At 37.6% G+C, this 18,082-nt stretch overlaps 1 protein-coding gene across 8 annotated transcripts in view; it reads right to left on the minus strand.

The window, feature by feature from the left end:
- The window catches only part of gabbr1b (gamma-aminobutyric acid (GABA) B receptor, 1b), a 125,710-nt gene extending 108,991 nt beyond the window's left edge, over positions 1-16,719 (minus strand). For 2 of the 8 annotated variants that reach the window (XR_009267393.1, XM_058754323.1), the window contains exon 1: positions 15,953-16,719. The gene's annotated coding sequence lies outside the window, so the exon portion shown is untranslated. The remainder of the gene's footprint in view (positions 1-15,952) is intronic. The other 6 variants (XM_058754318.1, XM_058754317.1, XM_058754320.1 and 3 more) reach the window with 3 other exon arrangements.
- Positions 16,720-18,082: the final 1,363 nt, after the last annotated feature.

The raw sequence follows: 18,082 nt of genomic DNA on the forward strand, positions 1-18,082 counted from the left end.
TGGGGCTAATGCATTCTGGGTCAAATTAGGCCTCCAGCCAATGATAATAAGAATTTAGATAATGTGGTCTTCAATGAATTCCTTTCAGACGTTTAAAGCAAAACACAGGCAGCAGTTTGACAGAAGCACCTCTGGGCTGTTTGGGGGATATAATGCATGAAATGTACCAACCTGACAAAACTAAAGCATTCATACACCTCATAACAAGAAGTGTGATAGAATTACTAATGTTGCAAAGGCATGCAAAAAACATTGTTTATATAATTAGAAGTGTATCTGCCTAAATCAGTAGTCCCATATTTAAAAAAAAAGACAACTTCAAAGCTCAAATAACACATTTTTGTACAGAGAAATTCATATAATTACTTTAATAAAAAAAAAAAAAAAGAATATTACCTTTGTACTTTGGGATCAGTGTTGTTATTGTTAACTAAAACTATTAAGAATATTTCCTTTTAACTAAAATAAAGCTAAAGTAAAATAAAATGTAAATATTAGATGGAAAACTTAAACTAAAATGAAAACTAAAAATGCTGCCTAACTGAAATAAAGCTTAAGTATTCAAATTACTAAACTAAAACTGAAATACAAATAAAACTAAACAGATATGCTTAAAAAGCACAAATGAAAAAGAAGCACATAACAAAATGACTAAAATGAAAACTGAAAATATTAAAGTTAAAGCTCATTCAAAACAAATGCATCATACTATACAATTATATACTATAATAGTAAAATATCAGATAAATAATATCAAAATAATACTGTTATTGCCTCATAGACTTGATTTCTGAGGGATGAATCAAAATGATAACATGTCACAGATATTGTTGATAGAATCTGTTTTTGAATCGTAATAATTTCATGAAAGCAAAACTTGCAAATTATTGTTGTTTCTGTTGGTTCTGAACACTGAAAACGGCTGCAAAGCTTCTATTTGCAGTGATGTTTTTAACACTTAAACCAGGCTAATAAATCTCCCTATTAGCTCAGCGGCTGATTTGCTCAGTGCTGGATTTATTAGCTTAGTCACTTCCTTCCTCACTTCCTCCTTTTCTTACCCTCAGCTGGTCTATCACACCCACAGTCATTTCAAGCCAACTATTGGAACAATTAAATAGCAAGTTCATTCAGACTACAAAGTACCTAACATATGAGGTCATTGCCACAATCTATATCCTCTAACTTTACGGTTGGTCAATATTTGGGCGAAAGGCCATAGAAATATAGAGTAAAATACTTTAGTCAGCAGTGTTTAATGTGTCCCTTTTGTCTAAGCTTGACCAAACCTGTCAGTTATTCCCTCTTTCATGCACACATGCATATTTCTTTGACTTAATTTGACCGTTGCTTTAATATTGATCAAGACTAAGTAAGATTTTACTTTTATTCAGCAAGGATGGATTTAATTAGTCACGAAAAATCCTAAAAATCCTAAAAAAAAGTATCACATTTTCTACAAAGAATGGAATAATGACTGCTGAATATTTAGCTTTTCCATCATAGAAATAAATTACATTTAAAAAAAATATTGAAACGGTTATTTTAAATGGCAATATTTCACAATATTACTGTATTACTGTATTTTTAATTAAATAAATGCAGTGAGCATAAGAAACTTCTTTCAAAAACACTAACAAAAAAAATCTGCTGAACAGTAGTGTATAATGATATTTTTTACACCAAGCCAAACGCTCACGCAAACTTTTTGCATTCTTAGGTAAGACAATATTTTATATTTTTTATAAGCCGTTTGCTGGTACTACACAATTGTCTGGTCACCACAGTTGATTTCAGGTTATACTATCCTTTACAACTGAATGTAGGCTAAATCTGAGCCTTGTGATTCCTGAGTTTCTCTCTCTCTCTCTCTCCTGCTGCTTCTTATCTCCATCTGGTCTTGGGTTTACCATCGATTGCCAGCTCGCTCTCTCTCATTCTCTCTCTCCTTCCCTCTTGTGCAAATCTGGCTTAGGACACAAACACCATTATCTTTGCAAAACGCGCCCACATCTGAAGCTTCAAAACCATAATGTTAGCATAATGTTAGAGAAAACCTGGCCACAGAGTCAACGTCCAATGCAACAGCTGGCCATTAATCATACCTTAGTTTTACAAAACACACAGTGAAGCCTATTATCAGCCATTTTAAAGGAATAATGCTGAACAAACGTTAGAGTCCCTGTGTAAGGGCCTGATAAGAGAGCACATCACCACACTATGTGTCTCACGGACTAGGCATACTAATGAAAGACACTAAACAGGCGGCAAAACCCTGGTAATATGTCATTAGCCGTGTCTGCTAAGGAAAGCATCACTATTACTATGGTTAATACATAGTGTTAGGGATTTAAACAAACCCCTACGCCACAAAACAATTTTCTTAATTAGTATTTTTGTCTTAATCTCCAGTAAAAACATTCTTATAGTAAGATGGGTTAACCTGAGGTGCTGAAAATGATCAATCATTGATATTAATAAAAGATAAAATATAAATTATATATGTAAATGTTTAATAAAACATAAAAATACTTGTTTACAGATATTTATTTTCTTACCCCATTGGAGTTTTCCCCCTTGATTTAAGAATAAAACTAAATTTACTCTAAATTTATATGATTAAATGTATTTGCAGAAAAGGGGGGACATGCTAAAAACACTGCAAGGCAACATAGCAATAGTTCAACAACCTCCCACAACACACTAGAAACACCCTAGCAACCACAGAAACATTTATAACACACATAGCAACTGCATAACAGCATAATAATGTCTTAGCAACCGCATAGCAGTGCAAAAAAAAAAAAACATTCATATGTTAGCAACTGCATAGAACACCATAACGTCTTCACAAAATAGCAACACCCTAGTAACCACCCAAAATACCAAGCAACTTCGTGGCAGTTCCTTGGCAACCAACCAGAACACACTAATAATGCCCTAGCAATCAAACAAAACAACAACAAAAAAAATCATAATAAAGTTAGCAACTGCATTGTAACATAATGTCTTGACAAAACCCAGAACACAATAGCAACACCCTGACAACCACCTAGAACACCTTAAAAACTGCACAGCAACAGGGCAATGCTTGGCAACCAACCTGAACACCCTAGCAAACCCAAAAACATTTAGAATACACATAGCAACTGCATAACAGCATAATAATGTCGAAGCAACCACATATTCATATGTTAGCATCTGTATAGGATATCATAATGTCTTGACAAAACCTAGAATACACTAGCAACCACCCAAAATACCTAGCAACATCATAGCAACATGGCAGTGCCTTAGCAACCAACCAGAACACACTAATAAGACCCTAGCAACCACAAAAACATTCATATGTTAGCAACTGCATAGTAACATAATAATGACTTGACAAAAGCCAGAACACAATAACAACACCCTAACAACCACCTAGAACACCCTAACAACTGCACAGCAACAGGGCAATGGCTTGGCAACCAACCAGAACACCCTAGCAACCGCATAACAATGCACAAAACATGGTAATGTCTTGACAACCCCAAAACACACTAGCAACATCTTAGCAACCATACAGAACACCTTAACAACTGCACAGCGACATGGCAATGCCTTTGCAACCAACCAGAACACCCGAGCAATCGCATAGCAATGCACAAAAACATTCATAATACATTAGCAACGGCATAGTAATATAATGTGTTGACAACCTGCCAAATCACTAACAACTAGGGTTGGGTATTGATTGGGTTTTTTTCTATACCAGTGCCAAATCGATACTTTTAAAATGGTACCGGTGCCTAAACGGTGCCTGAACCGATACTTATAAAATAATAATAAAAAAATATATAAAATAAAAATTACAAATTAATAATTGATTGGCCATTAGCACTAAACACATGATGTCTTTTTCATTAATATAGGACAGCAGAGGGCGCCCTCGCACAGAAAATCCACATATCCAGTCACAGAAGTAGCTGAACACATGAAGCTCCAGGAAATCCCCAATATGGACAAAGGCATTGCTGTCGCTGTAATGGAGTAAATGTTTTGAATGATAAAACAAATACAATAAACACTCGACTACGACAATGTATAGTTTATTTTCATAATAATTAAGTATATTTATAATCCATTGCTAATCAATGTATTAGTAGCCTATAGAACATATTTTCTGCCTCATTCTGTGACAAGAAGCTACATCAAATCACAAAAGGAAGCATTTAACTGGTGTTGTGGACTAAAAAGGTTATAACGTTCTCTTTTGTTGGACAACAGGTTTAAAAATGTGAATACAAGAGAAGTTTCATTTAGGGGTTTTAATTTAAGCATGTTTAGCTTAGCTAGTTAATGGAAGGCTACCTGCTGCCATCAGAGCAAGTGTAATTACTGCATTCACGCTCCTCGGATGCTCTCGAGTTGTGAAAACTTCGGAATGTGAAAACAGCACACTCGTGTTACTACAAAGATTTGTTGGACTTTTATCATTAGAGCTTTCTGACTTGAGTTCACGTGTATTTTCTCAGTCTGGAAATTATTTTTCACGTGCGGTGCCGGTGATATTTCAATTGATCGCTCAGGCATGGCACCGAAATGAGGCACCCAAATCTGCGTTCTAATAATGCCCTAGCAATCAAACAAAACAACAACAAAAAATCATAATAAAGTTAGCAACTGCATTGTAACATAATGTCTTGACAAAACCCAGAACACAATAGCAACACCCTGACAACCACCTAGAACACCTTAAAAACTGCACAGCAACAGGGCAATGCTTGGCAACCAACCTGAACACCCTAGCAAACCCAAAAACATTTAGAATACACATAGCAACTGCATAACAGCATAATAATGTCGAAGCAACCACATATTCATATGTTAGCATCTGTATAGGATATCATAATGTCTTGACAAAACCTAGAATACACTAGCAACCACCCAAAATACCTAGCAACATCATAGCAACATGGCAGTGCCTTAGCAACCAACCAGAACACACTAATAAGACCCTAGCAACCACAAAAACATTCATATGTTAGCAACTGCATAGTAACATAATAATGACTTGACAAAAGCCAGAACACAATAACAACACCCTAACAACCACCTAGAACACCCTAACAACTGCACAGCAACAGGGCAATGGCTTGGCAACCAACCAGAACACCCTAGCAACCGCATGACAATGCACAAAACATGGTAATGTCTTGACAACCCCAAAACACACTAGCAACATCTTAGCAACCATACAGAACACCTTAACAACTGCACAGCGACATGGCAATGCCTTTGCAACCAACCAGAACACCCGAGCAATCGCATAGCAATGCACAAAAACATTCATAATACATTAGCAACGGCATAGTAATATAATGTGTTGACAACCTGCCAAATCACTAACAACTAGGGTTGGGTATTGATTGGGTTTTTTTCTATACCAGTGCCAAATCGATACTTTTAAAATGGTACCGGTGCCTAAACGGTGCCTGAACCGATACTTATAAAATAATAATAAAAAAAAATATATAAAATAAAAATTACAAATTAATAATTGGATTGGCCATTAGCACTAAACACATGATGTCTTTTTCATTAATATAGGACAGCAGAGGGCGCCCTCGCACAGAAAATCCACATATCCAGTCACAGAAGTAGCTGAACACATGAAGCTCCAGGAAATCCCCAATATGGACAAAGGCATTGCTGTCGCTGTAATGGAGTAAATGTTTTGAATGATAAAACAAATACAATAAACACTCGACTACGACAATGTATAGTTTATTTTCATAATAATTAAGTATATTTATAATCCATTGCTAATCAATGTATTAGTAGCCTATAGAACATATTTTCTGCCTCATTCTGTGACAAGAAGCTACATCAAATCACAAAAGGAAGCATTTAACTGGTGTTGTGGACTAAAAAGGTTATAACGTTCTCTTTTGTTGGACAACAGGTTTAAAAATGTGAATACAAGAGAAGTTTCATTTAGGGGTTTTAATTTAAGCATGTTTAGCTTAGCTAGTTAATGGAAGGCTACCTGCTGCCATCAGAGCAAGTGTAATTACTGCATTCACGCGCTCCTCGGATGCTCTCGAGTTGTGAAAACTTCGGAATGTGAAAACAGCACACTCGTGTTACTACAAAGATTTGTTGGACTTTTATCATTAGAGCTTTCTGACTTGAGTTCACGTGTATTTTCTCAGTCTGGAAATTATTTTTCACGTGCGGTGCCGGTGATATTTCAATTGATCGCTCAGGCATGGCACCGAAATGAGGCACCCAAATCTGCGTTCTGATTCGGTTCTAGTACATACCGGTAACATAGGTATGGGTGCCATATTGGTACCGGGTTTCAGTACCCAACCCTACTAACAACACCCTAACAACCACCTAGAGCACCTTAACAACTGCACAGCAACAGGGAAATGCATCAAAACATCACAACAATTGCATAGCAACATAGCTTGGTAACCAACCAGAACACCCTAGTAATTTTATTACAGCAATGCACACAACAAAGTAATGTCTTGACAACCCCTAGAACGCACTAGCAACATACTAATAACCACCCACAACACATACTGTAGCAATTCACAAAAAAATTCATAATATGTTAGCAACTGTATAGCAACATAATGTCAACAACAAAAAACTCATAACACAATAGCAACAACCTAGCAACCATGCAGAACACCTTAATAACTGCACAGCAACAGAGCATGACTTGGCAAACAACCAGAACACCCTAGAAATCGCATAGCAATGAACACAACATTGTGTTGTAGCAAAGCATAACACCATAGCAACTACAAAGCAACATGGAAATGCATTGACAATCAAACAGAACGCACTGATGACACCCTAGTAGTGTTGTCTAAAGTACCGACCGCGATAACATTCGGTACTGAAATTTTAAAAACGTCCATTTCCTGCTAAGATTGAGCAGATTCTTAAACAGAGCTGATTGGTCATTGTGTTCACGCACTCAACATATATGTCTGTGATTGGCTTCAATGATCATCGCTTCACGCTCTATTGAGCGCGTGAACACTAAGAACACTCTAGCAACCACAAAAACATGCATAATACAGTTAGCAACTGCATAGCAACATAACAATGTCCAAGCAACTGCATAGCAAGCCTAATAATGTCTTGACAAAACCCGGAATACCAAAGCAACCACCCAGAACACCTTAACAACTGTACAGCAACAGGACAATGCTTTGGCAACCAACCAGAACACCCTAGCAATCACATAGCAATGCACACAACATTGTATTGTAGCAATGCACACAACATAATAATATCTTGACAACCTCCCAAAATACTAGAAACACACTAGCAACCACCCAAAACATCAAAGCAACTACATAGCAACATGCCAATGCCTTGGCAACCAAACAGAACGCACTGATGACACCCTAGCAACCACAAAAACATTCACAATACAGCTGCATATCTTGACAACTCCCTAAAACACACTAGCAACACCCTAACAACCACCTATGCACAAAAAATCATAATACATTACCAACTGCATAGCAACATAATAATGTTTTGACAAAACCCAGAACACACTAATAACACACTAACAACCAAGCAGAAAGCCTTAACAACTGCACAGCAACACGGCAATAGCTTAGAAACCAACCATAACACCCTAGCAACCACTCAGAATGTCATAGTAACTGCATAGCAATGAAAAATGTCTTGACAACTTCCTAAAACACACTAGCAACACCCAGAACACCTTAACAACTGCACAGCCACATGCCAATGCCTTGCAACTCAACAAGAACACACTAATAGCACCCTAGCAACCACAGAAGCATGCATAATACAGTTAGAAACTGCATAGTAAAATAATAATGTCTTGACAAAACCCAGTACAACTAGCAACACCCAAACAACAATTGCACAGCAACAGGGCAATGCCCTGGAAACCAACCAGAACACCCTAGCAACCACACGACAATACACAAAACATTCATAGTATGTTAACAGCTGCATAGAATTCCCAGAACGCAAAATAAACACCTTGGCAACCACTTAGCATTGCCCTGGCAAGCACTCAAAACAGCATCATGGCAGTGAATTTTGTATGGGCAAGAACAACTCAAAACTTCCTCAGAATATATATAAAAAATTTAGTTTTATTGTGATTGCATTGAAAGTGTGGATCTAAAATGTGTTGTTGCAGACTACAGAGGAACTTTGTGTTTGATCAACTGCTGATGTGACAAAGTGCTCTCACTCTGGCAGTTACTAGACCGCTGCTAGAGTAAAGGTTCAGCGCTGATGGACGGTTTCCTAACAACATCCTCTTCTCCACTCTCAGAGGATGGCCAAAATTGAGCTGAAATGGCTTTCTCTGACCTGTGCACCAGAAACTGCTCCATCCCTTTAAACTGCATCCAAGCACTGAATACAGTTGATAGACTCCAATCAATTCTGCCACTAAAGCTGTTCCTTGCCATTGATTTTTGAATTTAATATTATAGAGTGCTCACTTTCCTCCTATTTATAACATATTTGGATGTTTTTCTAGTCCAAAACCAGAAAATAATTCTTACCCCATATACTAAAGCCAAAATCCACAGGCTTGTGTAAAGACTCTGCTTGTCTTTGACAGAAAAGCTTGATCAAACATACAGACAGAGCACTGCTTTCATGTGCTCACACTGTCCATCTTAAAAAAAAATTAAAAAAATCAATATGCCACATTGAAATAGACTATTTTTGCAGTCACTATCTACAAATCCCAGACGCCAGGTCTGGAGAAAGACATGGAGAGGAAGGAAACGGCGACTGGAATCGGGAAACGAGAGATAGTGGAAGAGGAAATAGAGACGGAAGGCGATGAGGGATGGGATTAGAGCATTGATATGAATCATATTAGCGTCTCAATAGAGTGTTCGAGCTGAGCTCGCAATACAAATTACCGCTGGGAAAGGCTAAGAATGGGTTTCGGTAGTTGACCCTCCGGATTTCAAAGCACCATTGATGCATTAAGTTGCTCCTCCTCCCTGCGGCAGGCAGGTTCAGCGCTGGTGTGATAGTGAGAGCGGTTTATCGCCAGTGTCAAGCCTCCAAACATCACACTGAGAGTGAAAGCTCACACAGAATAACAGGAAAACAAAAGCAGCATGGGTTGCATCAACTGCATTCTCCTGTAGGGCTTCCTCAAAGCACGTCTAGTGATATAAGGAGCGTCGATGAGGCCTGTTGGACATCTGTCTGTACAGACGCAACCCTGGAGGTATCAGTCAATCTGAATGTGTTATAACAGAGCAGGAAATCGAAATCGAGAAAGCACATCAGGATGAGGCATTACAGTCTATGTCAGCGAAATCAGAGTGGGCGGGCGAGAAAGTACAAAGGTGTAGAACTCATCGCAGCACTGTCTGTTCCTCATCCTCTCAGGACTCATTGTCCTGACCTCGCGTGTCACTCAAGGAAGTGCATTTACCTGCCGGCTACGCGCGGCAAACCATAACGTGGTTCAATCTGTCAAGACTCAAGCAATTTGAACGCTTGCCGCACCTCTCAACAACGGTTACAAACCTCAAACCAAATAGGTGAGGAACAAGTTAATTAGCCTGTCCATCAGCGAGGCTTTCTTCAAGTTAAAGCGCCGCTGTAATGGCCATGTTAGCCGAAGCGGCTCTTGATCCGGGGAGTTATTTCAGCCTTTCTTCACCTGGCTTTAGTCAGCAATCACACAGGTTGGATGGCCTGGCGAAGTGTCCTCTTCAAGTGATCCGTCTTGTCAGTCAGCACAGCTTGTGTCTCCCGCAGGAGTCGGCCAATCACTCAGTGTGTAAATCTGCATATAAGTCAAGAGTGCCGCGTCACTTTAAGTAATACCTACGCTGAAGTCTATGCTTGGAATACTACTTTCTTGAAGCAGTTCTAAGTGATTTATTTGAAATATCAGGAAGGAAATGTCATTGTTTGACTGATCTCAGTGAATTAGGTGTCTGGAAATATCACTCAGACAGCCTTAGTCTTTGTTTAGCCAGTCAGAAGACTTTTAGGCGCTTTCTGTCTGTCAGTCATTCATGATATAGCTTTTGACAACTTCTGCAAAAATGAGAAGATGCGCTACTGCTCTCTGACTTCAAAGGTCTCAACGGTTTGAGAAAGAGGGAGCATGTCTAATTCAGTGGCTAAACTTTTGGTCACACCTAAAATTTTAATAATCATTCTAATTCTGTGAGAATAGCAGATGAAATCATTGGAATTATTTTTAGAACTATTTTTTACAGCTAATGAATGATAAAAATATTGACAGCCAATCAGAATTGACTTTAGTCTGGTGGAACTTTTTTGAATGGAAAGCAGCACCAACACCAAATTTAACGGACACTTCTGGACTTATTGTGAAAGATTGTTTGTCTTTGTAATGTTTATTCAAAATGTAATATCTTGCTCCACCTTTGAAATTACTTCCCATTTCAGCTGATATCTTCAAGGTGGTGTGGGCAAAGAAAACATGCACGGAACAATAGAATATTACAAGACAATATTAAACCTAGGGTCACCAGTAAAGGCCTGTTCAAACCAAGAATGATAATGACAACTATAACTATAATGATATTTATATTTGCGTCCACACCAGCTAATGATAACTGTCTGTTTATTCTGAGCTTGTGCGCTGCAGTTTTAAAATAACGGAGGTGGATGTATTTGACCTGCTGCTGCTTTACGTTTTGCAAAGACACCAAAGAAAAAACTGATTCTTTTGTATACATGAGATCCTTCAAAGACGAAAGGAGTTGGGAGAATCTGTCACTCGGCTTAGAGAGTTTCGCTTTTGAGGACAAATGTTATGCATACCTCCTTATGAGTCAGAATCCGTTTTGGTTTTCGCTGTTCTTGTTGTATTTACTTGGCTTTAAACAGCAGATGTCCTCAGCATGCTACGTTTCGAGCGCATTTAAATATTGAATCTAGCTAGTGTTACCTATCAAATCTAACAGTGAAAAACATTATTTTTCACTGCAACTTCCAAAGAGGCAAGAAAATGTTGTCGAAACTAGTGCTGGATACCTGAGGTAATTTTGTTTTTATGTTTTCACCATTTGCTGTATTGTCGCCGCAATTTCATCCGCCTTTTTAAATGCACAAATTCCAATTAATTCCGATTAACTTTCAGTGATTTATCATTCATCAGCTGGAAAAAAAAATGGTTCTGAAAGTGATCCCAATGATATTGTTCCTATATATCGTTATCGTTTTACAGTAGTCATGGTGCGAACTCTACCATTCTCTTAAATTTAGAACAATTTTTAGAACTCTATCTTTATAGATATAATTATCATTCTTGGTGTGAAAGGGCCTTAAAAGAGTGCAGCTTGACCCTATGTCCTGGGCATCGATCATGAGGGGGGGCCTGTACTGGATTGCAGAGGCCTGGAAAATGATTCAACTGAGCGAAACTAGTGTAGCAAACTGAGAAGGTGAGTTGGAGCATATTCCACCTAAAACCCTTTGACTAACTTTATATTACCCTAGCTGCTGCCCCACTGGCTTCAATGTTTGCACTTTGAATAATGGTGAATTTTTGAGAGGTCACGGTTGTGTCGGTTGCATTTCACTCACGAACGCTTCCAAAATTTGAGGCAACACAAAAATGGGGTTTGCTGAAGCAATGTCTTAAGTCAACACGAAATCCAAATAGACACTATTTACTTTTTAATGCACATTCTTGGTCGTATTGTGCATGATTCACTGGTGCACATTATTCATAATAATAAAAAAAAAAATGTTTGCCTTTGTAAACTTCTATCAAAATGTAATAACATGCTCGTCTGCTTCTGAATCTGAAACGACTTTCCTTTTTAGATGATACTACGAATCCCTCTTACTTTCAACCCTTCGCCTCCAACCACCAGGCTCCATATGCACACATTTAATGATCCAGCCAATGAATAAAATCAATTCTCATCTGAAGACGGTGCGGTTTGCGAACACTGTTTCACGTTCACATTAATAGCAGACATTGTGTACATGCTTCGACGGCCATGATCTTTTCCACAAACTATCTGAGAATCCAAACAAAATGTTTGACCATTGGGCAAATACATTGTGGACACTTCAAACAATTACAGTAATTAACATGCGGGGCTGCATCTTGTTTAAACTGATTGTACAATGAACCACATAAGCATTCAGTGTTTGTCCCAATTAATGTCTGTTTCTATCTATGTATCCATCTATCCATCTATCTGTCTGTCTAATGCAAGTTTAATATCTGTATCTATTCTACTCTAACTGTATATTTATTGCTGTGAGTCTCTTGTTCTAGATGCATAAATATAGCATTCCATCAGCAGATCCACATGGACATGATAAAAAAAAACTTTATTATTCATCATTCCTCTAATTAAGAGAGTTCGTTAACTCACTCTCTGGCCCCAGGGGGGTTTATTTTGCTGATGAACACATAAGTAGTACGCAACGGAAATGCCAATTAACCCCATTTACGCTTCCAGACACTCTACACCTGCATAAAGACAGACTGCAATAAAAAATACCTCGACTGAGAGATAAATTCGTCATATTACCAGAAAGATACACCATCCAAACACAAATGTGAGTAAAGAAATCACTCTCATGCACACATATATGCATGAAATGTGCAGTAGCCTACACATTCTGGGCAAAATGGATACAAACATGGCCATTTAACGCTGAAAACCTAAATGGAGCTGTAAAGGTGAGTCACATACTAGCATGATTGTCACTCTGCAGTATGTGTCAGCTATAAAGGAGATCTGACTGTTATCATTTTGATACGTGAGCCTTTAAAGCAATACCAGGCACATAACATAGTGCCGGCGAGGCTGAATAACCTAAGCTTAAATTACAGGTGCATCAGTCACAAAGCTATCAAATGACTTAAAATGTCAAGGAGAACATCTCAGAAATAACAATATGCCAGACATGCACCAACGGCATCAGTGAAATGGAATAGCGGCTGAAAGTTGGCACTTACTGACAGAGACAGCCTTCACAGCATAATTGCTAAATGCCACAAAAGTACGGCTTAAATAAAACTCACAGAATTGAATCGGCACCTCTTTGACCCAGAAGAATATACAAAGCTATGCTTCACAAAGGAGGGTTTTACACAGCTGCAACTCAAAAAATGTGTGTAAATCCAGTATATGAGAAGCACAAAGCCTACAAAAGTAATGTGGCGTGATGAGTGACCTTTCACCCTATTACCTACATCCAGACAGGCTTATGTTGGAGAAAACCAAACCCACTTGGTTGTGGATCTCTAACTGTATGAGATACTAGATCTTATGAAGGTCATTAGGTCTCATGATTCTACAGGATTGTTGTATAACAGCCCAGGAATGTCAGATTTTACAGATGTTGCAGTTCCTACTCGTCTTGAAGTTGGCACATCGTTTCCACCTTCATTACTCAAAGAATTACCCTCTTAAATAGTGTAATTTCACACTGCACACAGTTCAGGATGTGTTCAACAGCCATCCAAGAAGAAATGAAGCTGTTGCCAAGCCAAAGAATGGTCCTGCCCTTTATAAGGACCTTGATGTTTCTGTTATTTAGCTCTATAATAAACAAATCACTTCACAATATATTAATGATTCATTAAATGTAAAAGATTCCTACTACTTGCAAGAACACATAAAAAAAATCAACAAAACTCCACTATTAAAAATAAAGGTTCCAAAAGGATGTTTTAATTTTTAGTTATTTATTAATTTTTTTCGGGGGGATGCCATTTATTCAAAGAACCTTTCAATGAACATTCTAAAATAACCATCTTTTTCCTCAGATTTTTAAACAACCTTTTTCCACTATAAAGAACCTTTTTTGGAATGGAAATGTTCCACGGATGTTAAAGGTCCTTTATGGAACCATCAATGCCAATAAAGAATCTTCATTTTTAACAGTGTGGCATTTAAATTCAGAAATGCCCACCTAAACAACACTGTAAAAATGTTTTGTAAAAATGTTGTGCTGAAGATGTGCCTTGTGTTGTAATATCTAAATCAATTGGTGTAATTCAAGTCAAAAAACATTATTTAATATGACTAAATATTCAGTCGCAACAATACACTTAATTTTAAAGGTCAGATCAGGTAAAAATTGTTTGATTTGGTAACAACTGCACATTGTCACTCTTTACAATGCATGAAACACAGACTGACACTCATGCATAACATACATTTCAATCAAATATACAACAACTGTAGCACAATACCCCAGATTCTATTTCACGTCAATATTCACAACAAAAACAACAATCAAAACCATTCAACCCCCACCCTCTCCTCTTCATCTGCCTTTCTTTTTTTTCCAGTGTTCCTCTGCCATTTTTTTCCAGGGTTCCTTCTGTAGGACCCTCAACACTGCACAATTTGGATGTCTCCTTTATTTGACACACTCATTTCACTTCATAGAGCATTTCACAGATGAACCGATCAATGAAAACAGACATTTTATCCAAACCGTGTAGTGTTGAGGCCCTCCAAGACCTGGATCAAGAAACACTGAACTAAAAGTGCTTCTCAACCCTGTTCATGAAAAATACACATTTTGGATGGCTTTCATGTCTCCGTTATCCTAATCTCAACATAAAGAAATACAAGGAAGGTTGATTCATGACATTATGTCATTTTAGGGACTACGCAATTTGCATTTCCTAATTTTATGTTATTAAATTTTATAATGTTAATACACCAACATATTTAAGCAGCAAAATTACTGCAAAATGTACTGATAACAACACAGCAGATACAATGGAAGCCCACATAATCACCCACACTGTAAAAATGATTTTTTTTTTTTTTTTAAGTTGTAAATACTCATTGGAGTGTGTTTTACAAGAAAATACTAATTCAGTCTTTATACTTCCAAATTTCACATTTAATTCAATGTGTTACTTTTCCTGATACTTTGTAATTATTTGTGATATTTACTATTAATTACTATTAACTAAACATCATAAATATTTAAATAATACTAGTAATTAAAACAAAACTAATAAAAATACATTTTTGATGGATCACACAGGGAATTAAAATTTTTTTTATATTTCACTGCAAAATAGCCAATGCATGATGTCTTAAATATCATTTAAAAAAATCTCTTTAAATCACAAGGCAATTAAGACTTAGTAAGACTCATTAATAAACTTTTACAATATTTTACAGTGGGGAAAAAAAGAATATCCACGCCAAATATTTAAAGGAGTTAGTACATAAAAATGACTTTGTTGCATGAGACCCAAAAACAATACCAAACTTCAACAAGGAGAGGAGCTTGCACAACATAATGGTAGCAGATTTCTTATAAAAAAATATTTTATTTAGAAGCCAAAAATGTGAAAAAAGCGCAAAAAGAGCTCAGTGCAAAAACAAAACGTTTTCAATTCACTTCATCATCAGTTTTTGTTTTCTAGCAGTAAAATTATATGTATTGTCTTTTAAATATGCCATTTATTTTGCAGAAAATAATAAGGTAACTTTAAAAAAAAGAATAATAATAATAATAATAATATATATATATATATATATATATATATATATATAAAATGTTCTTATTTTAGGTCTTGGAGTATTCATCCAAAATGTGCAGTACTGGGGCTCCTCCAGGACCCGGATCGAGAAGCACTGCTCTACATCAGCCGTCGTCTGTTTCAGCACCGCGGACAGCGATCATTCAAACACAAGGCTGAGGACACAAGCGCTCAAAAACACTTCAGGTCCCTCTACTACGCTGCAGGGCCCATTGAAACGATGTTTTAGTGGGATTTCTACACTACAGCAGCTGAGCTGGTGTTTCTGAGCACAGCGCCTGTGTGGTGCCTCAAAACTGCTAAGAAACCTCATAATGACACATTCAATTAAATTGTTTCACTGTAAGGTAGATGAGACCCCTGACGAGAACAATTACCGCACACAATTATATTACTTACTGCGTCGTGCAGGCTCTTTTGGGAACGGTCTGTGGAGATGGTCCTTGAGGGATGCTTGATACAGCCAACGTGTGTGTGCGTGTGTACGTGTGCGTACTAGTAAGACGACAGGTAAATAAATATGCTCTTTTAATTGCTCGCGTTAGGCGTTCACTACACACAGCTTCGTATTAAACTTCAACCGCCAGCTGCCTCCGTGCGCGTGAAATTGCTCTTGTACGATTAATATTGCGTGCGTCGCTTGTGTGCGAGATTTACCTTGCACGATTGCTTTTATATATATATTCGTGTGATTAAATAACAGTCGAGCGTTTTAAAATTAAAAAAAAAAATGTAATTAGAGAACAAGACATACAGTTGTGCTTCGCGTAAATGTATTGCTCGATTACAACGACTGACAACAAATTCAATAAAGCGCACACGCAAAAGAAAAGCTGTGTTAGACGTAAACGTTCACACACTATTGTTTACAAACGTCCGACGGACTGTCGTTTTTTGCAAATCGTACGAACATCAGACGCTAGCCACGATTCCGTCGCCTAAAAAACTTGCAGGTAAAAAATAAATACCAAATATCGATGGGAATTAAACGGCTCATGAGAGTATCCTCTGTGGAAGCCAAGTCAGGACTGAATATATATATATATATATATATGATGTAATATCGGCAAAAAAGAAACACGGTAGCTACACACAGACGACGAACGACGACGGCTCGCGGAGCCTCCCTCTCCTTCCTCGCGCTCTCGGTAACGGTACCGTCCCTCGCTCGCGACGTCACAGGGCAGTGCGCCTCTCTCTCATCTGCAGTCTGTAGTGTGCAGTCCGCTCACTACATGAAGACACCGCCGGTGAATAGAGTGGGAATTAAAGCGCTCATTGGCTGACGGAAAGACAGATGGTGCGCTCATATCCCAGATAAATAGTGCAGACCTCCTCCCTGCGCAGGGTGGATGAGCCAATGGAAGCCCGTGGTCTCCAGATCTCCTCTTCTAGTGAAGTGTCACTTTGATGTATGTAGTCATTCTGTCACTGTATTATATTTATTCGTCGACTGGAGCATCTTGATTCTTTTGTGAGGAATGAAGCTGATTTGCTGGCTGGTTTTATAGCACTTTTTAGCTGGGAGTCCAGTTGAGCACCATGGCTTGTGCAGGTCAGGAGACCATAAACCAGTTATGACTAGCAAATCATCTTAGGCTGGCTTAAGCTGGGTTGGTGCTTCAATTGTCACTTTCTGACTACTCATTCTTCCAGTGCTTTCAAGGCAGCATTGTATTCCAGGAAAAACAGATCAAGCTGGTATTAACCTGGCAGCAGTAATAAATAACAACTTATGTGCTGCTTAATAGCTTATTTAAAATATAATTTACAAATTCACTCACTGACTTTTTATTTTGTTAAATACCATCACATTTCCCCTGTTCTGGCCTTTAGCTCTTGCTCCAAATTTTTAGCCTCCACTTTTGAAGCAATGTATGAACAAATAGAACAAATATCTATTCTTTGCACTCAATAATTTGACATTTGATGATATATATTAAATTACTTTATTTCAAATATCTATATTCATATCATATACATTAGCCAGTTATTAAGATAAGTATATTTATTATTACATTTTGCAGATGCTACTTAGATTTGGCTTGAAGTTGATATTGAAGAATTCTGTTTTACTTCTGCTGCTGCATGATTTAAAAGCTCAAACTGTTTTATTATTTATTAAATATTAAATTTATTATATTTTTCAGTGTGTGTGTGTTGGTATTTGTGGTTTACGGGAACTCTCCATAGGTGTAATGGTTTTTATACTGTACAAACTGTATGTGCTATTGCCCTACATCAACCCTACACCTAAACCTACCCCTTTCAAAAAAACACCATTCATTATGTTTTTTAAGCCTTTTGAATTACGATGCGACATAGGCAGTGTCCTCATAAACCACCTTCAAATTGTAATACCTCTGTCACACCCATGTCATTAAACAAATTTGTGTCCCATAAACCACAAATACCAACCCACACACACACACACACACACACACACACACACACACATGTTGGTGTAGAAACAATTTTGTACATTTCTAAATTTCACACACAATTACAAAGAAACAAGCAGCAACACAT

The sequence above is a fragment of the Onychostoma macrolepis genome, chromosome 19 (genome assembly GCF_012432095.1).
Source record: "Onychostoma macrolepis isolate SWU-2019 chromosome 19, ASM1243209v1, whole genome shotgun sequence".
In the NCBI taxonomy this organism is placed as follows: Eukaryota; Metazoa; Chordata; class Actinopteri; order Cypriniformes; family Cyprinidae; genus Onychostoma; species Onychostoma macrolepis.